Source organism: Diadema antillarum, unplaced genomic scaffold (assembly GCF_040938485.1).
Source record: "Diadema antillarum isolate AM-2024a unplaced genomic scaffold, OU_Dant_1.0 seq00002026_RagTag, whole genome shotgun sequence".
In the NCBI taxonomy this organism is placed as follows: domain Eukaryota; kingdom Metazoa; phylum Echinodermata; class Echinoidea; order Diadematoida; family Diadematidae; genus Diadema; species Diadema antillarum.
Genome location: NW_027272680.1, coordinates 31,731 through 53,362, shown reverse-complemented (window position 1 = coordinate 53,362; position 21,632 = coordinate 31,731). Strand labels below are relative to the sequence as shown.

At 38.6% G+C, this 21,632-nt stretch overlaps 1 non-coding gene across 1 annotated transcript; it reads left to right on the top strand.

Annotated features, from left to right (window-relative positions):
• The first annotated feature begins 21,559 nt into the window (after positions 1 to 21,559).
• Positions 21,560 to 21,632, top strand: Trnas-gga (transfer RNA serine (anticodon GGA)). Its single transcript has one exon. It is a non-coding gene; the product is annotated as a tRNA-Ser (tRNA).

The following is a 21,632-nucleotide window of genomic DNA, read 5'->3' as shown; positions in this document are numbered from 1 at the left end:
TTCCTACACTCATGTATTTATGTATGTCTGTAAAATTTTTCACGTCCTGATTGGCTAAAACCCGACAGGCGTTCCGTAATGGATGCAGGGACGTATAGGTTGTTCCGTTGATGGCACTTTGGCCCGTAAAGAATGACAACCATACTAGCATTCTAGAGCTGCACAGCTGGACAGTTGTATGGTTTCTTTCGTTCTAATTGGTTAACACCTGACATGGCTGTATAGTTGTATGATTGTGTTGAATTTTGTCACGCCAGGCCCAGAGCTACCAAGTCTCACGCATTCTGCGTGAGACTCAAGCATTTAGGGGCCGTCTCACGATCTCACGCATGGCACCCATTTTTCTCACGCATCGGGCGAAGTCTGCAACTTGGGCCTATGATAAGAAGGATATCTTAAAGGATTAGAGTGATAGTTGCAATTGAAGGTATATTTTCCTTTTGTCTTTCAAAATACATGTAAGTAAAAAATAGTCACTTAAGTATGCACCTGATCGCACCATTAAGAGCTAAGAATTGAAAAAGCTCCCTACCGTGGGAGGCCACAGGGGGAAAAACCCCTCCCAAACCCTCGCTCGCGCGCACATTCGCTCGCCGAGATGCCGAGTCATGAAAATCTCACTCACAAAATTTTTTTGAACTTGGCATCCCTGCAGGCCCGTCATAGGTTTCCTGCGTTCTGATTGGTTAAAACCTAACATCAATTCCATGGCTGTATAGGTGTATAGTTGTGTGTTGTATGTCGAATTCTGTCATATCTAGCCCGCCATAGACATTTGAATCTTGTTTCTTGCTTGCTTGCTTTCTTTCTGTCTTTCTATGTTTCATATCGGTGTTCACTGCCAAGTATGCGTCAATACACAAACGCGAATGTATTACACAGAATCATACTCTTCAAAGTATTGGTTAAAGAGGGCATAGGAACGATCGACAATCCTAGCTAGGGCAAAAGTTTTGGTTTCACAACAATAATAATTTATGGAATTATGGCATACCAGCGTTTGGAATAACATTGGATTTACAACTTCATGAAATCTTGGTTGTTGTTATTGAGAAATTTAAAAACGAAGTCCTCGGGATCGGCAGTTTTCTTTCGTCATAACCGAACAACTATAATGAGAAATACATATACATTGTAGGAGAAAATGTTGCAGCCTCATTTTCTTACTTCGTTGCAATCAAAATCTCGTCATTACCTTGTTCGTTAAAACTGGAGTGTAATATATTCAACAGTATTGGCTATCACTGTTTTGATAAGAGGACTGATCAGGAATATTGAAGAAACCTTCGGGAACACGTCTCGATTCAGGGATTGACAGTTAACATGAAATTCAGTTTTAAAAGGAGGGAAGGGATCGTTGGATCTCATGAACACTGAAGCTCTGCAACACAAATGCAAAATCTTTCCTTACATGCAGTGACAATACTTGTTGCTGTGTAGAGGAGAGAAGTCCGCAACACTGAGTTTGTTTCGCTATGAACCCAGTATACAGCCTTCTCAACAGGGTTACATGACATGATTGTTGGTGCTGGTGAAGGCGGTACCCAGTCGTATATTTTTGCCGTTCTGATTCTTGGATGTCTTGTCATTTCAATGTGACCTACGAGAAACGAGTTGTTCCTTGCGATGACAGCAAAAAAAAAAATCCTCTTCCAGTGGCAGAGCTGAGGGAGCAAATTTACCATAATGTTAAAGCTCTACGCACAGCTTAGCCTTCGACTATTTTTTGTGAGATTCATAGTTCGGATCTTTCACTTTATAGCCTTTGAGGTCGTCAGAAAAGGGTGGTTTACCAAGGTGGTTTAATATTAGTTTCAAGCCCTAATCCATGCATGCACCTACAATGGCACTGATCGAATCACCAGGGGTGTACGTCATCCACGAGTCATACAGCCTAATAGTCATACAAACCTACGAATCATACTGCCCACGAATTATGCAGTCTACGAGTTAGACACGAGTGAACAAGGTCCCTGAGTTTGACACTAGAATATCGAGGCCTATGTACGACGCGAGGTGAAAAATGCTCACAAGTCAGACATTAAGCAAAAAGAAACAACAACAACAACAACAACAACAAAACGGGTCCTGTTGGGGTCCATGAAGAGTTCTGTAGGATAACAATTGGTAACAAAAGTAAAGTTCCTGAAAGCTTGACAGAACTGCCTCCTCTTATCTTTTTTCTCCCGTTATGTTATCATCCTGTCCACCAACTGTGGTGGGAGTTGTACATGATGCTGTTCGTCCTCTCAAACTCGGGGAACTTATTTGCCAAGTGTTGGCCTCGTGGGCCATTTTTTTCTTAGTGTTGAACTTGTCGCTGTCGTTCGTGTAAGGTCGAATTCGTAATCCTTATTTCCCCCATCAACAGCCTATTGTCGGACTAATGGTCCTTGCTGGCCTATAGTGTCGAACTCGTGGGCCTTGTAATGTGTCGAACTCATGGGCCTTATTTCCCTATAGTGTCGAGCTCATGGACTGTATGTCTCATGGGCTGTATAACTCGAAGGTTGTATAACTCATTGGCTTTTTTTTTCAATGTCCAACTTGTAGGTCGCATGAGTTGTGGATGTCAGTTTCGTGGGAAGACCCCGAATCAGGCACTGCTGGATTTCTGGCGTCAGTAAGACAGTTCACACTGAGCACTAGTTTGCAATAACCCCTCCATTAAATAGTCTTCAAAAAGAGCAGTTTAAAACAGCCATACAGGAAGTGGTAATTTACATTTCAGTGATGCATGAACAACTTTTGCTAATGTTGCTGCAAATTAATGCACATTCATGTGTAAATACCAATCGGCACATGAGTCATTTAAACACAGTTGTTTTGAAGCCCTATCAAAGGTTTTGAACACCTCAGTTGCAAATCCATTTCAAGAGAAGGTCTGCAGTGACCTTATCTAAATTTAAATATGCTCAGATTGGAACTGTGAACTGGCTCATAGGCAAAGACTTGTTGAGGCGTTCGATTGAAGGAAATGGGTAGGAAATAAAATCCAGAACAGCATCAACAAGAAAAGGATGTATTTAATATCGCTTCAGGTATGCCTCCACCACAATGCATGGTTCTCCAAATATAGGTCTACAGTATATCTTGACAATGTGTGACGACACTTTCACATAATGGGCAAAATATCAAAATGACAGGTGTGTCACAAATGCGTTGATTGTTCAATTTCCTTGCACAAGGTTTCATTTGATGAATGGCTACATTGTCTAAGTCAGCAGGTATCTCGGGATTTGAGGATTTTTTACTTGACTTTTGACCCTTTCATAAATGTATGCATTGAGTATAGTTTCCAAGGTATGGAGAAAAAGTGTCATTTCAATATCAAACGGTGGAAATCTTTACATTTTACCATGGCCTCTTACCCTTCACCGTTGATCCTATGGCCCTAAAACTAACAAGAGAATCACTGTCATGCAGTACATAAACCTATGATACTAAGCTTCATAATGATGCCTTGGCCACTTCCGAGATATGGAGGAAGACCTGAAATTTAGCATTGTTACTTGACCTTTGACCTTTTGGCAAACCCCTTTTCCAGCGAATCTCTTTTGGGTAATTCATTTGTACACCAAGTCTCAAGAAAAATCCTGCAAGCATTGCATAGCTATATAAAGGAAATAGTTAGATTTTGAGGAGTTGACTTTGACCTTGGACCTTTGACCCCAAGATTCCAAAATAATCGCTGCATATGCATACATATGTATGTACCAAGTTTTGTGAAGATACCGAGGACCATATGGAGAAAAAAAGTGAAATCTTGACATATTCACTCGACCTTTCACCTCATAGTCCGAAACTCTCTCTAGAGATTCTGTATTGAGTAGCACATCAATACATTGAGTTTCAAGAAAATAGGCCCTACCTTTAGGCTCTGCGTATAGATATGGGGAAAATGGTGAAATTTTGAGCATTTGACCTTGACCTTCCATGTTAGACCTTATGGTCCGAAATTTTCCTTAAGGAATCTTATCTGAGGTAATGCATGTATACACCAAGTTTCAAGAAAATACCTTGAGGACATTGCATATAATGATGGTGGGAAATAGTGATTTTTTTTTTTTTTTTTGGATTTGATCTTGACCTTTGACACTGATCATGTGCAACAAAATGTTGAAAGACACCATTTCGTCCACTCATACATAGGCCCTACACATGCCAAGTTTCATTACGCTACCTCGACAGTTTTTTGTTTTTGTTTTTTTTTAGTTAATCTGGCAACAAAACTGATTACGGACAGATGGAAGGACTGAGCGCATGAACTTTATGGACAACAATGACAATTTGCACTATGTCCTTTCCAAGTTCGAGTGTTACATGAAGGAACAATAAATGTCTCACTGAACGGATCAGATCCGTCAATGAAAGTGTTGAAATGAATAGGCTAGCCTGTACGAATGCAGGTTTGTGTTTAAGGTGTCTTCAAACATTTTACGGTCCATAACCTTTAAAATGACTACTTGTCCGATAACTTCGTCATCCCAAAAAGGCCGTCTGACGCAATTCATTTTTTTGTCTGTTCATATTCAACACATAGCTTGCAGCGACTAATCATTTTTTATCATTTATTCATTCTGTCTTCTTTATACAGGGTAGTCTCTTCAGTGCATAAAACTGCTTTACAGGAGAGCCCTGTATTACGTAAAAATATTAAAATACAATTTACAATTAGAAACAAATTTGAAACAGTATAATGTTACAATCTATGATAATATATACCATTTGAAATACGTCTTACATCTTACATTCAGGATAACAGTATACATTTATCATAACCAGTAAAACATCACCCATGATTAAAAAAACAAACAAACAAATACAATCTATCCATTATCCCCTATCCCCACCCCGCACCCCACCCACTTTCCGGATTACACAGTGTAGTTGCTGCGGCAAGATGTTTTGGGGTAGAAAAAAAAAGGTGTATACGGTCGGCAAGAATATGTTCAGCTATTCAAATGAAAACAAAAATCAAACTCTCATATTTACATGATTTCTTTAAATATTCAAACTACACATAAATTCGTATACAAATAAGTACTCACTGTTTGGTTCGAGTAAAATCTCAGATGGAAAAATATATTATATTATATATATATATATATATATATATATATAAAAATATACAAATAAAAAATCAAAACTTAAACGTTTACACTGTTTCTTAAAATTTTCAAACGACACAGAAATTTGGACTTGAATAGGTAACATATTAAAATACAATGTGCCTTGATACGAAAATGTTGACTTCATATATTCTGTACGTGGTTTCGGAACAAAAAGAGGATTTGTTTGCAGCATATCTTGTATAATAATATAACAGTCTATTGGAAATTAGTTTGTTTAAAATACATGGGTGTACGATTATTGATAATCTTACACATCATTATACAATGATTGAATTTAATCCGTTGTTACACTGATTGCCAATTAAGCAACCTTAATAATTTATCAGTTGATGTATATCTATCAGCATTTAATATCATTCTAGGCATCTGTTTTGAGCGCCGTGTAATCGTATTATATTACATTTTGTCGTATTCCCCCAGATAATGCTACAGTACTCCAAATGAGGAACAAACATAGTATAAAATAAATCAATCAAATTTTTCTGATTCAAATATGTCTTATTCTACGTACATTTACTGTTACCCTTGAAATTTTACTCACAAGGTTATCGACATGTTTTGTCCATTTCATATGAGAATCAAAAATAACCCCGAGGTATTTCATTTTATCTACAATTTCCAATCTGAAATTATTATATATATTAATATCAATGTTACAATTTCTTACTTTTTTAATAGAACCAAATATCATAACCTTCGTTTTGTCAACATTAATATACATTTCATTTCCATCCATCCAATCAACTATCATATCAAACTGAGATTGTAATATAATATGTAATTCTTCCTTGGTTCTTGCTTTGCAAAAAATTACATTATCATCGGCATATAATGGGAGTTTAGTCAATGACATATACTTCATTTCACAGATATCATTAACATACATACTGAAAATAAATGGCCTAAGGGTGGAACCTTGGGCGATTCATGTTTTCACCAAAAGAGAGTCACTCAAAATACCTTCGACTGAAACACATGGAGATCTGTCTGTAATATATGACTCGAACCGTCTATACTCTGTACCCTTTATACCATATAACCACATTTTCTTTAACAGTTTATCATGAGCTATGACATCAAAAGCTTTCTGAAGATTTAAAAAATACGCCACCTGTTATAAATCCAGAATTCATGTTTTGTAAAATATGTTCAGTTGTATCAAGAATACAAGAATTTGTAGAATGCAATGGTCGAAACTGGATTGATTATTGGCAAACAAAGAATGTTCATTCAAATATCCATACAACTGTTTATAAATTCCTTTTTCTAAAATCGTACTACTATTGACAATACAGATATAGGTCTATAATTCAAAGGGTGTGTTTTATCACCGCTTTTATATATTGGAATTATTTTGGCAGATTTAAAATCTTTTGGTATGCTTCCCGTTTTAAGGGAACAATTAAATATATAAGTCAATGGTTTTACAACACTTTGCGCAGCTACTTTGAGTAATAATGGGTGCATTCCATCAAGACCATATGTTTTACATACATCGATACTCTTCAATTCTTTTATTACAAACTCTTCTGTGATATCCGTAAAAGATAATATGCTGTCAGTTACAGGTACATCTTGGAGACAGCTGTCCTCGTCATATTGATTTCGGTTTCGTGTGGTTGACCTATTTATTCTATCCGATACAGTATCGAATATCTGATTAAAAACATTACCGATTTCATATTTGCTATCTACAACCTTTCCTTCATATTCTAACTTATATTCTGTTTCACATTTAGTTTTCGACAAAAGATCATTAATAACCGTCCACTTCTGTTTTAAATCCTTATTCATAACACTCTGAAATTTATTACCATAATATTCTCGTTTCAACTTCTTATTCATATTATTTATCTTCTTGCGGATGCGTTTATATTCTATCCAAAATGCTGCATAGATCGTGTATCAGAAATAGACTTACAATAATGAAATTTTGATTTGTAATAATCTCTATCTCTTGAAAGTATCAGGTATTCATTCGTTATCCATGGTGCGGGACTATGAAGAGAAAAGAATAGATAGGAACCCTAATGCATTAGCCTTTGTTGGAGCAAGTTTATGGACCATTAAAGGTTAGAAGCAACCCTAAGCACAAGTTTGCAGTTGAGCAGGCTGGCCTATTAACATGACCACTTTTATTGACAGATTGCATCCATTCAGTTAGACATTCACTGTTCCTTCATGTTACATTCAAACTTGAAAAAAGTGCAATTTGTCATTGTTGTCTTTAAAGTTCATGTGTTCAGTCATGCATGACATTTGTCAACATAATTAGGTATCAACCATGTTTATGGAAGGATGAACTCGGAAAGAGGAAGAGTTCCTCTTTCATCACCACCAACATTGAGCTCTCCATAACTGACAATAAACCATAATAAACCAAAATTGCATTACTTTTTTTTTAATATGCACTGTGCATCCTCCCGCGGTAGTTGATAAGAACATCGGTTTGGAACAGAATATTACCACTATTACTTTTTTAGCAATCAAATGCCGACGTGATCGTTAGTCGAAAAATAATATTGTTTTACCTTTCTCCTCGCATAGGACCCACTGTTTCACACGCGATGCCGATGTACAGACGTTCTCTGATGTTGGCTGAGAAAATGAGCTTTTCGCCACAAGCTGTACAATGCTTCCATCAGCCGTTTTTCTCTTCCCGCAAATTGTTATTATCTCCTCCTTGCACTGTTGCGAAGCTGCACAAATTTGAGAAAGGCAACTCCGGAGATATTATAAGTTATGGTGATTAACTCTTTATGTGCCACGTTCGCACCTCCGACTCAGTCGACGGCGTGCAAACTTCGCATATTCTGCTCAACAAACAAAGCCGCCAAGACCGATCGATAAACCGCTAATTACTGGTAATCCCGCGGAACAATGAAAGCGTTTCTCGTGCTTTTGTTCCTCTCATATATACGGCTTTCATTCTATGTGGTGATCGACTATCAAGCGATGTTCCCAACTAGATTTGCTTGTACATTCTAAGTTTCTTTTACTGTGCAAAAGTTATGTCTTTACAGTAATGTAGCAACTGGTCATTCGAAAGAAAAATTGAAAATAGAGTCTTCATAAAATTTATATCGAAACAAAGCTTGGCATTCCTCTTTAACTTTGCCTATTATTATGCCCATCTTAACAGAAATTTGTAGAAGTTATACAAATTGGAAAAATAAAGTTCTTTCTCAAAGCATGACTACCTTCGTGTCTCAGAATAACGTGGCACACAGGGGGTTTCCACCATGGCACATAAAGAGTTAGAGAGATGGAGATTCAATAAGCACTTGAGTGGAAATGGGATCAAAATTGGATAAGCCGGTAATTTGAACCTTCGGGATAACGAACATCGACAAAAACATCTTGCCATCACAATCTTGTAATTAATGGCAAGATTTTCATTAACACTTTCCTGCAACTTCTCATATGTGTGTAAATAAAACATGGTACCCGTCGTCACACTAACGGCCTAAACCCTTTTCAGTCACTCTCTCCGTTGCCTGCAAATATTTGCTCATACATGCTTGATATTTCTTACATTTAGTGAAAGCTCTTTATAACACAGATATCGTTTGTTACTGGCAAATTAATCAGCCCGTCATGTTAGATGCTCTTTTTATCATTTCGGTTTCAGAGCTCAGAGGCAATAACATTAGTATATCAGTACATGTATCCATGGAAAATGAAAGTGAACTTAATAAAGGACGATAAGTCGGTCGTCCCCTGCCAATGGGCTTTTCACACACACGCAAAAAAAAAAAATGACTTCACTTTACAAATGTGATGCTGTGTATGACTGACAATATAATTACAGAGTACACCGTGTACGCGTTGTATATATCTAACGCACGCATTCAAGATATGAAATCATTTCAATCAATATTCGATGCTGCCGTTGACAGAATTTCTCACCATGTGTAACACTACTGAGTTGATGGAACATTATGTTCCTACAGCTATACGTATACGTTCATCGAAGAAACATGACAAGAAGACTCACCAACGAGATCACATAAAATGACAACTATCAAGACGGTCCCCTTCATGTCAAAAGTGCTTGTACTCTTCTGACTGGCTTCAAAGAGAGAATATTTCCATTCGAGAGATATAGGACTGAGATGATGACCTACGTGAAAATTTTCGCGGTGTTGAAATTTTTAAGGATAACGGGCAACCATAAACTAGCGCCCAATTGAGAGCATGCAAATAGTTTTGCTTGTCATAATAATGTCCCAAGCGAATGTAGTTGATGTCTTGATTCCGCGGAATCAAAAACTATCGAAACTTATCTTACCCGACCAAAAAATTGCTCAAGCGAAAATATCCATTTTTTCAGTACTACTACTTTGGTTTTCAGTCTCTTGTACGTTTTCTTTATCTATTTCTTTTTTATTTTTCCTTTAAGTACAAAACACAATAAAAGTTATCTGCGGGGTGCTGACCGATTTATTTATGATAATAAATACCTCCCATTTTCCGTAACGGATAAATGCAGACTGCTTAGTCGTTAAAATTACCCCAAGTGCCAAGCATAATAGCAGTAACAGCTGTCAGCAAATTATAAATTTCTAGAATATATAACGTCCTTTACGACCTTTAGCTGAAGTGGCAAGAGCTTTTAATGGCCTCCATGATTTGATAAATAATATCTCTTAAAAGGGGAAATTCGGTCCAGATATAAGTTAGTGTGATAAGAAAGAGTAAAATATTTCGAGTTCAAGGTATAATTTTGATCGAAATTTGATAAAAATAAGGAAATTGTGCCATTTTGAATTTTCGCTGTTTTGGGAGGAAACAGTAAACAGTTCTGGAACAGTCAATATGAATATGCAAATGGCAAAGTGAGCATGTCATCCCCTCACAACCTGCCATATAGTTTTGTATATAAAGTTTTGAAATTTCCATTTTTTCATTCAAGGGCAATTGTGCCCTATAGGCTTAAATCATCGTATATCTATCTGAACACTACTCTGAAGATATTTAACTAGGAGTAACATCATGTTTCAGACTTCAGTGTCATTTTCGTCATTATGTTCACATGATCAATGGAAAATAATAAGGTTATGTCATGGTTAGCTCACTCATTTGCATATTCATGTCTATTGTACAAGAACTATTATGCAGAAATTAGCGAAACTTCAACATGCCATAACTTCGTAATTTTCAATTCAATTTTAGTCCAAATTTTTACTGTTGAACTCGTAAGGTTTTGTTCTTCATTATCAGGCTAAATTATATTTGGCTGGATTTTCACTGTCAAGAATCTATCAACAACTTGATTATTATTTTTGTTGTTTATTTATTCATTTTTTTCCCTTGCCTTTTGATATCTTTATAAAGATCATTGAACCATATGTTCAAACTTGACAGCAAAGAAAACGGCCAACAACAAACAAACACTTTCCAGATAAAGAACTCGTTCCGAACCTTTTAGATTCCAATATTATAGTCCCCAGTGTAAGAGGAAAAGATACGTTTTAGATTTGAATATTTCTGTAGAATTTGTGACAGTTGCCTTGAAACTAAATAGGTAAACTGATTCTACAATTTTGGTCTCACAACGCAGAAAGCGCGATCATCCCATCCATGTTTTACTCTTGGTGTTTAGAGTAACAATAAATGCATCTGATGATGAACGGATAGACTTCTTGTATTGTTGTATTTGGGAATAGAGTCTAAGGATAACACGGGGGGGGGGGGGGAATGAGCTGTGTTAAGACGTGCCTATCGGTATTCCACTAAAAGCCGTCACAGTCAGGGCAGTAGGGGTGCTTGATTTCGTCAGGCACAGGATCGGTTCGAAATCAAATTTAGTCATTAGACATTAGTCTAGATTCTCAAAGCGCCTAAACCTTGATATTTATCAAGTCTCTGATCAAAGTTAGATATCTAACTGTTAGGTCAAAACAAATCTTAAAGTTCACGTATATACTATGTCGTTCAAAAGAGAATAATGGATTTTAACTTTTATGTAGGAATTTACTTACATTCTGATGTAAACTTCCTTCGTTCAGTCACCAGTCCCCAACTCAACCCATACAACTCGAGAGGTTAAAGATAATATAAAGTTTTGGTACCTCAAAAGTTTCCCTGAATTTCCTTTTCTTAGTGTGTGTTTCAGGTTAAAGTACCTTTCATATAACTAAAACTGTGAGACTTACTCGCCCCAAAGTGCTGTCATGTCTTAGTAATCATGCAATAATGGTTTCGTGCCAGAGCCGTTTTGACTCGACGCGGTACCGCGAGCACGTATTGTACGAAACCATTATTGCATGATAACTGCTAGACAGAAAGATCCGTCTGTCCGGAGGACTCTTTTGTATTTTGCCATTAACGCTGTCCTCCGTAGACAGACGGAAGGTTGTAGTACCCATTGCTGTGTGGATGTTCTTAACCACTGCCTCTACGGAAAATTGGGTGAGGTACCTCACCCTTCTCGATTGCGTCTAATTCACGGCCCTAGGTCGGCAAATTTAAGCTTGAATAGTTAAATCAACTATTCAAGAATAGACTACACTCACCAGATAAATGAATAATCCAATATTTCGGTCGAATTTTCAACGCAAAACACACATCAACCAGCCCGTCGCGTCGTCACGTTCAAACTGCAGAAACATACAGTATTCGAATCTATTAGCCAATCATATGCGAGGTAGTTTCTACGTGTTTTTTGTACTTAATAAAGTACCTCGCATGTGATTGGTTTACAGATTCAAAATGGCGACCTACGGCTAGCGAGCGGCGATGTTGCGATATGGATAAAATTTCTGCATTATAACCGCGTTACTGTGAGTATTTCGATTGCAAAATGTGAGAAATTAACTCCAAATATTGCTGCATAATGTGTCATGTCATGTCAAACTTGTTTGAATGTAAAAAAGCTGTCTGAAATTTGGTTTTATCACGTTTGATCTGTGCGCGTTGCTCCACACAGGAGCTGGGATCATTGACTTCGGTCTGTATACGGAGGGGATCCGTGAAGCCAGACGCAGTCTCCGCGGAACATTCCCCGACGGACAGATACAGACCGATCTTTCGGTCAAGATAACTGCGACCAGCAGCCCCATACGCATAGCTAAATGGGGCTGCGCATTGTAGCATTCAGGATCATGACAGAATAGTATCCCGGGTAAATCAACTTAAATTCCAAAAATTTCTTCAATTTGAAGACTTTCCAGTTAAGTTGAAGTATTGAAAACAAGCTTCGGGCAACATTTGGTTCTGCCAATAGTCCCTTTCTGTTCGAATTGACGACTGAATGTGACTCGGTCGAGAGGACCTTGGGAGAGCTACACTGAATTGACGGCCAGCGCATGCGCACACATCACATGCGCACACATTTCAAATAAATGAACGGATATTATGTCTGTGTGCGCATGCGCTGGCCGTCAATTCAGTGTAGCTCTCCCAAGGTCCTCGACCGAGTCACATTCAGTCATTAATTCGAACAGAAAGGGACTATTGGCAGAACCACACGTTGCCCGAAACCTATTTTCAATACTTCAACTTAACTGGTAATTCTTCAAATTGAAGAAAATGTTGGATTTTAAGTTCATATTTACCCGCGATACTAGTCTGTAATGATCCTGAATGCTACAATGCGCAGCCCCATTACGCTATGCGTATGGGGCTGCTGGTCGCAGTTAATTGCATGATTACTAAGACATGAGAGCACTTCGGGGCGAGTAAGTCTCACAGTGTTTTATGAAAGGTACTTTAACCTGAAACACAAACTAAGACAAGGAAATTCAGGGAAACTTTTGAGGTACTAAAACTTTATTATTATCTTTAAACATGCACACACACAATCGCGCGCAAATACAAAAAAAAAAACTATTCAAAAATGCATTTTCTGAATTTCAGCATATTATTTCGGTGAAATATTTTTTTCTTTTTCCTAGGAAACCAGACATTATAATTGTATATTCAATTAAAGAAACATTTTTATTTTTTTGTTACGCAGTTAATATCTAAGTCTGGCACTTCTCTCTGGAACCCCGACCTTGCCTCTGAAAATGAGAATGGAGACCTTATTACCTTTGTTCAAGGAAGAACTCAAAACTCTTTTGTTCCAGTAACTGTGTGCATTCTTTCAATTGTGATCTTGTCCTGAATGAAGCGATGTGAGAGGAGGTCTCACCTTTCTGCGCCAGGAGTGCCAATGTGTGACAGACATGGCGCATCAAAAGGCTCCATTATTATTATTATTATTATTATTATTATTATTATCATTATTGTTATTATTATCATTATTATCATCATCTTCATCATCATTATATCAATTATATCGGTTTACAACAATTCAAGCCCAAAATAAAAGAATCTCACCCCTCAAACAAACCCAACGGGAACGGCTTGGTCGAGAGAGACAAACTGAATGGTATTAACAGATAAGATCTTGTCCACAGCACTTCCATATTTCCATCACTTGCATTTATTTCAAATCCATTCCATATTCACCACAAGCAAAGAACATATTGGGTACATGCAGGTAATATGAGACTATTAAGCTCATTTGCATAATTGGCATGAAGATGCATAAAGAGAAACCCATCAAACTTTGTTTTGGGGAATTAGCAACTATTCATCCTTCCTTTTATATAGCATTTGCACCAATCAAATATTTTTGTTGACAGTTAATATGCAAATTATGACATCATCGCAGAAGTCTCATATTACCTGCATGTGCAGGTAATATGAGACTGTGCATGGTAGACATTGTGTCAATGTTAAAATGACAATCTTATGTCTTATATTCATGATTTTTTTTCTATTGGTGTTGTTTGACTATCTAATTTTAATAGATATCATATGAATATTATCTAAAACTGAGACAAATAACACAATTTTAAGCCAAAAATTGATTTTAAGCATGAAACGCCATTTTCCGTGTGTTTGTACACAAATCTCAGAAATTCTCAAATTTGACGCCGACATGAGATTTCATTACCGACATGAGATTATTACGTAAAGGTCTTTTACTTTTATTTTTACAAAATAGGTATCAAATGTTGCACAAAAGTTCAAAGAAAAAAAGATAATCCTGATGGGCATTTTATTATATTTTATCATTCTTGTTTGTTTGTTTTTTTGCAACTGAGCTAGGCCTGGCCTAGCTCAGTTGCAAAAAGAAAATTGATAAAAAAATAATAAAAACCGTGGAAATATCACACAAAACGTTGAGACCCCAGTCTTTTATGTTTAAAACTATGAAAATTGTGAATTCAAATGTTTGAAGTAATCGTGTACAGTATCTAACACATATAAAATAACACTTAAACTGAAGATTATAGCAAACCAAATTAATTGTGGCATTAATTTGGAAGCACCCTATCTAAAGTACACAAATATTAATTTACATACATGTTCATACAGGTATGTGTTGTACTTTGTGATACATTTTTTATATACTTTGAATATAAAAAACTCAGAGAAGAAAATGAGGTATTTTGATGTTTTTGGCTTCTATCTAATTGGGCAAGTCACTTGAAATGAGAGATGTCAATAAAACCTGTCCGCCATATTGACGTCTCATATTACCTGCAGCTTGTTGGGTCTTGTTGGTCCTCTTTGAAGCCATATAACACATATTTAGTACAGTATATAGACCAAAATACACTTTCTTTGGTTAAACCATTCAATGAGCTTACGTAAAATGCAAAGAATTGATTTCACACACAATAACTTTACTTACACCAGTGTAATTGGTGAAATGCCAAATCTAAAACAAGGCTAAAAAATACTGTAATTTTTACATATCTTTTCAGTATTTGGTGATATTCTCACCAAACTTTCAGTCAGCGAGCAGGAAAATCATCAAGAACTAAGCACAGTGATGATATAAAACTACAGATGGCGCTATGTGCATTTTGGAAGTGGTTCAGGTGGAGTAATAAGGGTTTTTAAGTCACGCGTGCCATATTACCTGCAGTCTCATATTACCTGCATGTACCCTTCATTTAGTCGAGGTTCAGTATGGGTAACACAACCATTTCGAGACACGACGATATAAGTCGAAAAATGAAATTAAAAAAAATCACCCCTTAAACAAACCCTATGAAGGGCTGAACACTCATCGCAGATGGCGCTATATTTAATTAGTGTCCAAACACATTGAGAACATTAAAGACCGTGTCAAACCTTTCCGGGCAAGCCTTGCGTGCGACTTGTCAAGAACAATTTTTACTACCCGGATGTCCCCGCAGATGACCCGCACATTACAGTACCTGGCACGTATCTCACTCGTAGTCGCCCGGAGGTACGCACGCATGTTAAGGCCCTGTCACACCTTTCCGGGCATGCTACGCGGGCTTGTCGTGTGGGGGGATTTTCCAGCATACCGGACAATTTTTGATGGTGGACAAGGATTTGGGCGAGTCAGAGCATGTGTCTTACTCGCTCGACGCGTTCTACTCGCGGGTATACTGTGTAATCTGTGTACCAGTCGCGTGGGGGCTGACAACTCAGTGAAGGAATTTCTCTGAAGCAATGGCAGAAGTCCCACAGAATGTCATTATCTTGGCTGCATACGGGGACTGCGAGGTACCTGCGTGGGAGTTGCCTACGAGGTGCTGCCGCTGAGGACCTCTTACTGGCGTTCCGCATGGACCTCTCCGGGCATCCCCGCGACTCACCCGGAAAAAGTTTTGGTCATGCTCAAAACTTGGGTGAGGTTAAATTGGACTTGCGTGCACTCCTCCGGGCAACCATAGGCGAGATACGCACTATGTAGGCCTACTGTCAGGTGCGGACCAACTACGGAAAGCTCCGGGTGGCAAATTTGTTTTCCCGCAAGTCAAGCCGCGAAACTCGCCCAGATACGGTATGACAAGGCCTTGAGCATACTCAAAACTTGTTCCGAGTGAGTCGTGTGGGTTTGCTCGCAGAGGTACACGCAGAACACCAGCAGGAGACCCTTACCGGCAGCACTTCTCAGGCAACTCCAACGCAAGTACTTCTCAGTACCTGTAAGTCGCTCGTAACAGAAAACGGATTGGTTTCAAAGCTCTCAGGCAGGTCATGCGGATTACACGCAAGTAGAATGTAAGTAGCGCGCGTCTAGTAGGTAAGAAACAAGACCGAAACATTCTTGTCCGCCCGGGGAAATTCTCCTGCGTGCTGGAAAATCCCTCCTCGTAACAAGCCCGGGTAGCTTGCCCGGAATGGTGTGACACGGCCTTAAAATTCCACCCACACGCATAATAACCATAAACCTTATCCTCGCCTCAAAATAAACCCAAACCCTATCACAACCTTAAATGTTGATTTCACAGTGTACCGGTGCAGGCGCGCCGGAAGCAGTTTTGGATTGGGGGGGGGGGGGCAAACATTGGAGGGGGCTCAAGATTAGACCATGCATATGTTACACAATATACACACACACACACACACACACACACACGCACACACATCTATTATATATATATATATGTAAAGTGGCGTACGGTGGGTCGAAACATGGGGGGAACCATAAAGTAATTTTGACGGTCTGTATGCTTGTGCGCGTGTGCGTGTGCAATAATGGGACTACAATACATTACGGAATTTGATACATTCAACAACGCAGTCATTGAGGAACATTGTAAGGTTTCCTTACATGGATTATGGAATGACGGTGTGAAACGATCGACAAATTATATACTGTCAGCAACATAAGGTGAATGGCATTACAATAAAATGCGAGCGAGCGAAGCGAGCGAGCTTGAAAATTTTGATATTCTACAGTTCCAAAACTGGAGTTTTAATTGTATAGCTACATATTTCGCTTTGAAATAAATGGGGGCGCATCGGGTGCAACTGCTGGCAATTATTGGCAGCAGCAACATTAGGAGAATGGCATAACGATTCAATGCGAGCGAGCGAAGCGAGCAAGCTTGAAAATTTTGACATTCTACAGTCCCCAAACTGGGGTTTGTAGCTTTATCTTTCACTTTGGAAATTAATGGGGCGGCACATCGGGCGCAACTGCTGGCAATTACTGGCAGCAACATTAGGAGAATGGCACAACGATTCAATGCGAGCGAGCAAAGCGAACGAGCTTGAGAATTTTGACATTTTACAGTCCAAAAACTCCCGTTTGTAGCCATATCTTTCGCTTTGGAAATTAAGGGGGGCATCGGACGCAACTGCTGGCAATTACTGGCAGCAACATTAGGAGAGTGGCATAACGATTCAATGCGAGCGAGCGAAGCCAGCGAGCTTGAAAATTTTGACATTTTACAGTCCCCAAACTCCCGTTTGTATCTATATTTATCTTTCGCTTTGGAAATTAAGGGGGAGGCGCACCGGGCTCAACTACTGGCAATTACTGTCAGCAACATTAGGAGAATGGCATAACGATTCAATGCGAGCGAGCGAAGCGAGCGAGCTTGAAAATTTTGACATTCTAGAGTCCAACAACTGCCGTCGTAGCTATGTTTTTCGCTTTAGAAATTAAGGGGGAGGCGCACCGGGCTCAACTGCTGGATGCGAGCGAGCGAAGCGAGCGAGCTTGAAAATTTTGACATTTTACAGTCCAAAAGCTGCCGTTTGTAGCCATATTTTTTCCCTTTTATTCATATACTAGCAGCACCCGTGGAAATCCACGAGTCTGAGGAGTTTTATTTTTTTTTCTCATAATACGATTTTGCACATTTTTATTGAAGAAATAAAAAGAAAAGTCGTCTCATTCTTTCGTTAATTGTGCTGTCTTCTAAATGACCACCCTGCCCAGAAATTTTATAATACATTTTTGTAGTATATGCCAGGCGATCCGGTCCATTGGTAGGGATCATTCCCGCCACTACTTGCTTTTATTATAGAACTTGAGTTTCGAGGGGTTATTTGCACCCGTTGAAGTGCAACAGTTGTCTTGTTGCCCCTCACCCCTCCCCCCCCCCCTCACGCACACACACATTTCCACCTCCGCAGGGCAAAAAACAAAAACATTCAGGGAAAAATTACCAAAAACGCAAATGAGATTCCCCGAAAGTTCTGCCCACAGGTTGTTCCCGTCGAAACGGGAAGATATTAACACTATGACTTTGATTACCCCCTGCTCTTGCATCCACGCGGGCACCCGCGGGAATCCACGGCTGGTCTCAAGGCCTCGGTTTGTTTTGTGTTTTTTTTTTTCATGTTTCTTTTCCCCACGTTATGAGAGAAAAATAAGATATTTTCGTCTTCATAATTTTGCTCCCTCCTTGTTGTTTTTAATCACCAAAACTTGGCTTGATATATCATATTAATATAGAACTACATCTGCTTCAGATTGTACATTATCATAATTAATATTAGGCCTACAATTATTGCTCCTATTATTGTTATTATTATATCATTATTATCATTATCCTTATCATTATTATTATTATTATTATCATTATTATCATCATTGTTATTATTTGGGGAGGGGGAGATCATAGTCATCAGGTTTAATAGGCACCCGTGGGAGTAGGTTCTCACGACCTCGTATTTTTTTCTTTAATATTGTTCCCATGTTATGGAAGAAAGAAGAATATATACATCACTGCATTCGTCTTCATTTGCTCCCTCTTTTTTTTGTCACCAAAACTTGGTTTGATAGACCATAGAACCACACATTCTATTTCCACTTGCAATTTTAAAAATAGGCGGTCGGCAAAGCGAGGTTTTCCTCTACGTCCGCTCATCTTATGAATGTGTATGATTACAGCAGCTCTGCAGTAAACGAATGGACACAGCTGCGCGTGTAATCTGATATGTAAGGGTACGATCGGCAAATATATTTAGCCGCGTCCTAAACAGTCTGCGTACAATGACACCGGACTTGAGAGCAAACGGCGAGCAAACTAAATGACGTACCTGAGCTGCATATAGTATTCTGCAGTTGTGCAAAATACAATTACATAACCAACGTTCGTTGTTTTCATTTGGGGACGCCAATAATGGCGAACTGTACGTAAATGCCCTTGTAGTCCATATCACGCACACACAGATTCGTGTAACCATGGCTTTTTGGTAGCTCCATGGTGTAACCATCGTCAACACATTCAGTACACGTAACAGGCGGAGGCAAAGGTACATCACAGAACTATAATACACACAGTGTAGAGTGTGTATAGAGTTCTGCGAGGTACATTGTGTGTGTGCGTGCGCGTCCGCCGGAAGATGTCAGAGATTTCGCTGCACCATCATCTTTAGTATCCCCCAGTGTCTCTGCAAGCTAAAAGATGGAAGATCGAGAAAGCAGGAGGCCAGCGCAGGTTTCCGTGAATATTGAAAAGCTCGGCTCTTTCGTCACGCACAAAAATGCATTATGCATGTAGCTAATTAATTTTTCTTTTTCGTCCTCGACGTCGACACGGAGGCGGAGAGGGGACGAAACCCACGCCATTCGATGTAGGATACTCTCCTGCGGCCGACGGCACCGGTCGCAACTGCCCGGAGCCGACGGCTCGGGAGGAGATAGAGAAACCAGCAACGCCGAAATAAAACAGGAAATACATAAGGCCGCGACAACAACAACAACTTCGAGTATTATAGTATAGGATATATATATATATATATTTATTTATTTTTATTTTCTTTGTTTATTCATTTATTTTTATTATCATCATTATTTTTTTTTTTTTTGGGGGGGGGGCTTTTTGGGGGGGCAAAATGCGTTTTGCCCCCCCCCCCCACTTTTTGGATTGGGGGGGGGGGGGGGGGCGGCCGCCCCCCCCCCCCCCCCCCCTGCCCCCCCCCACTTCCGGCGCCTATGTACCGGAGATACTTTCTGTATAAAACAAACACTTGATGATTCATTCTTTGTTCATTGTTGTATCTATTATGTTTCTTTCTTTCTGAGTCTCTGCACGTGCGCATGCACCTGCAGTATACTGTGCTCCTCTGATCCACTGGGATTCATTCCTTCTCTGTTGTTCATTATTGTTATGTCGGGCAAATCATGGTTCACTATAACGTCAGGCCCTGCAAGGGCACGTAGAAATTTATGCTGTGATGTATAGATGACTGCTTTTGGTCTTCTTCTTCTCTTTTTCTCTCTTTCTCATTCAATATAACTTTTACATGACAAAAGCAATTAACACTTATTATGTGAATACATCACTGTAATTTATTAGCATAAATACAGTGTGTGCATGTATGTATGTGTCTAGGTATAGAGGTATGTCGAGTTGATCTGGCGAGACTAGTATCTGGAGGTTTTTATCATCTCCTCCCCTTCCATTCTTCTCTCTCTCTCTCTCTCTCTCTCTCTCTCTCTCTAACCCTTATTCCACGAGCATCACGTTGGACCCTTTTGTTTTTCTTCATTGTAATGTTATTTGTTATCGGTTGCCAAACAGTAAATCGTTGTGCTTATTATTGGCAATCGTTCTGTATGCAAATTATTAACATGTTACTCATAGATATTATACTACAGATGTACTGTATAACTGTATAAATTTTGAAAGTATACTACCGGTATTTTGTACTTTGTTAATGAAATTGGGCAAGTCCAAGATAAGGTCCCCTCAGAAGGCAAAATTTCATCTTTGCTCAATATTGGCATGTTTGGTATCATTTTGAAGCTTATGAGTTGAAGTTTTGATTTCTATGGAGGAAAAAATTATATTACGTAAATTTATGCGAATTTCAAGGGCTTCATTTGCATAAATGTGAAACACAGCGTTACGTATGGGACATTTATAAAAATTCATATTAATTCAAAGGAAAGCAAATGATATTTGATTAATATGTGGACATAAGAAGTTCATCAAATAGTTTAACTTGGTATGAAAATTTAGGGATTATGCAAATGATTATGCAAATTAGCTCGTGTCCTATCATGAGATGTCCCATACGTAACAAATTGAGGTCATTTTTTAGGTTTTTTTCTGAAATTGCTAAGGTTATATTAATGCCCTTTTGGAAAGTTCTAATTTATTGTTTGGAGAAATTAATTACCATAGAAAAAAAGAAAAAACAGTAAAAGGAATATTTTTTATTAGGCATTGAAATAATGTTACGTATGGGACAAATGCGTTACGTATGGGACATCCTCATACATAATGCATGTGAATGCATGTAGCTAGCTGGGAAGGTCTCAGTACACAAATGGTCAATCATCCTGAAGAAAGCATCCCAACATTGTAGCTACTTTTTTAGTTATAGACACTTTAAACAATACATGTACTTGACTGAACAATTTTCAGAAAGGGGGAGGGGAAATGGCAAAATTCACAATGAAAAATCAGCATTAAAGGGATGGCATGGTTTTTTGTAGAAATAGGGATTCAGTTTTGCAATTTATCAGTGTTTTAAAAAACACTGATCAATTCAGTGCTTATTTACGTCGATGTATAAGGGCAATTTGTCAATCAGTTGCAATAAAAAGATCTCGACGGAAGAATTTCATGAATTTAAATAACAAAGCAGTACCCGCTGCATGCTATAAGGATTAGAACCAACACTTGCTGTCGGGCGAAAGCTCGGTGGTCTAGTGGAGATGACGCCTGTCCGGAGATCAGGAGGTCGTAGGTTCGAATCCTGCTCGAGTAT